Here is a 2,899-nt window from a genome sequence, read left to right as displayed (position 1 = left end):
CATCTTTCCAAATAAAATATATATTATATATAATATATATATATATATAATATATATTAAATATAATATATATATATATATATATATATATATATATGTTTGGGCCCATTTTTTGGACCAGCCCACCTATGGCAAAGTTACTAAAATACCCCTGCATCCAGGGAAGCCAAACCTCCACCAGCTGGAGCTGACTAAAATACCCTCATTTATTGGGGCTCATATCCTCTATAAATAGGGGTTGTCTCATCAGACAAAGGTACGCAATTCTAAGCTACAAAAAACGAGAGCATCTCTCTCTACATTGATCCCTTTCTCTCTCTACCCCAATCATCAACTGACTTGAGCGTCGGAGGGGCGATCCCGGGACCACCCCCGGGGTAGGCTAACCTTGTTTTGCAGGATTCCGACGTACGGACAACGGAGCTCAGACATACCTTCTTGGGTCCTACATCAAGTCTCTTAGCACACATCAGCATTTGGGATCACCCTCAATTTCTTAGCAGAAACAATATATATATATATATATATATATATATATACTTTTTAGTGATACTAGCAAGATGCATCTATACAAGTCGTCAAAAATAAAATAACTAAACTTAACAAAAACAATTTAGAATGCAAATGTGAAACTCTATATGCCCATCTTATGTCTACCCATCAATTTTTAATGTTCAACTTTTATCTTTTCAAGACCTGAAAAACTGATACCAGGCCACTTTGTAACACCCCCAAATTACTCACTTTTAAATAAATAATTTAATAAATAATATTTGAGTAATTTAGGAGTATTACCGCCACGTGACTAACACGCTTTCGGCAACCAACTACTAACTAATCAAAATAATTGCAGCGGAAGACTTTAACCAAATATAATAATACTTCTTTATTAATAAAAGTAAATATTGTCTCAAAACTCAAAATAAATGAAACACTCTAATCTAGGTGAAGATCCCCTTCCTAGTATGCTCCCATGCACATCCAAAATTCACCTGTAATACCCCGTATTTTTAGTATTTATTTAAATAAATAAATATGTATTTTATATTTATTTTCTAAAATAAATATTTTAAGCAAAGGATATTTTAGTATATTTATTGGTTTTAAATTATTTTGGCGGGAATATGCCGCCAAAATTGGATTTGTTAAACTTTTGGTTTAAAATCCTAGTCAAAATTATTCAAAAAAACCCAAAAAAAAAAAAAATTTTTTTTTTAGGCCATTATTTTTGACGGGATTGTGAAGTAAATGGGGGAGTTTTGTTTTCCAAATTTATGATGAAGGTTACAAATCTTGGTTTAATCTCCTAATTTATGGTGAAGGTTACAAACTCTTTAATTTTGAAAATTAAGTATTATATATTCTACTCCTATAAATACCCACACCTTTAGCCATCTTTTCCACACAAAAACTTTGAAGAATCTATAATTTCTTACTTCAAAGTTCTTCTTCCTCTTCCTATCTATTCTAGTTTTATATTTCTTATTCAAGTTTCAATTTTCTTTTGTTTAAGAAAAATATTTTCATATTTCTTACTCAAAAATATTATGCTCATGATAGATCATTCATGTTTAAATTCATGATTAAGTTCATGTGGTAGATTGCTTGTTGGTCGGCTATGAGAAAGCTCAAGTATAAGAATAAGTGAAGATACTAGTATTAGTTTGTGCAAGATCAAGGTACGTTATGTAGCTAGATCTTTTAAAATGTGGTTTATATGATAAAGTTGTTTATTGATTTTATTGGTTGGATTGGTTTAGAAATTTGGTTTAAAATGGTTACAATGTTTTATTATTCACTCTTGAAAGTGAAAAGGAGGAATGATTTTATCAATTATTTTATATAGAAGTTTTGTTATCCTTTTCGGAAAATTAAATTATTTTTACAAGGAAAGGTTGATTGGTTTTTATGAGCTTTGAATGTTCAAAAAGTTGTTTATGAGGAAGGAGGTTTACTCATGACTTACAAGTCATATTATTATTAATTCCGCTTGATTAATATCAAGAGATTCAAAGTCCACTTGTTGGCAATTATAGTTACCCCTAGCTCCGTGATGGGATGACTAGCTTGGGGGGTGTGCACACTTAGCAAAATAGAAGGGGAGATAAGAAGAGGAATTGATTTCAGGATTATTTTTAATCCAAGTTGTTTGGAAAGAGTTTATTCTTAAAAAGGTTATTCTTGAATTACTATTCAAGTGTTTGGAAAGAGTTTGTTCTTAAAAGGCTGTTCTTGAATTATTATTCAAGTGTTTGGCAAGAGTTTGTTCTTAAAATGTTATTCTTGAATTATTATTAAGTGTTTGAAAAAAGTTTATTCTTAAAGAGTTATTCTTGAATTATTGGTGATGGAGTTTTCGAAATGAAAAATTGTTACGAACTAACAAATGTGTTACTTATCTAGTACATTTCATACTCAGTTTTATACTGACGCGTATTTCCTTTTTCCTATTTGGCTTTGCCCTGTTTACCTTTTTGGTAAGCAGATTTGCAGGTGAATTTTGGATGTGCATGGGAGCATACTAGGAAGGGGATCTTCACCTAGATTAGAGTGTTTCATTTATTTTGAGTATTGAGACAATATTTACTTTTATTAATAAAGAAGTATTATTATTTTTGGTTAAAGTCTTCCGCTGCAAGTTATTTTGGTTAGTTAGTAGTTGGTTGCCGAAAGCGTGTTAGTCACGTGGCGGTAATACTCCTAAATTACTCAAATATTATTTATTAAATTATTTATTTAAAAGTGAGTAATTTGGGGGTGTTACATCCCCTGCAAATCTGCTTACCAAAAAGGTAAACAGGGCAAAGCCAAATAGGAAAAAGAAATGTACTAGATAAGTAACACATTTGTTAGTTCGTCATAATTTTTCATTTCGAAAACTCCATAACCAATAATTCAA

At 30.7% G+C, this 2,899-nt stretch overlaps 1 long non-coding RNA gene across 1 annotated transcript; it reads left to right on the top strand.

Annotated features, from left to right (window-relative positions):
* Window positions 1-1,469: 1,469 nt before the first annotated feature.
* LOC130590099 (uncharacterized) lies at window positions 1,470-2,624 on the top strand. The gene is made up of 2 exons (XR_008967718.1): window positions 1,470-1,679; window positions 2,486-2,624. It is a non-coding gene; the product is annotated as an uncharacterized LOC130590099 (long non-coding RNA).
* The last annotated feature ends 275 nt before the right edge of the window (window positions 2,625-2,899 follow it).

Source organism: Beta vulgaris, chromosome 9 (assembly GCF_026745355.1).
Source record: "Beta vulgaris subsp. vulgaris cultivar EL10 chromosome 9, EL10.2, whole genome shotgun sequence".
Taxonomy (NCBI): domain Eukaryota; kingdom Viridiplantae; phylum Streptophyta; class Magnoliopsida; order Caryophyllales; family Amaranthaceae; genus Beta; species Beta vulgaris.
Note: the sequence above shows the minus strand (reverse complement) of the source record. Positions and strands in the feature narration are given on the sequence as shown.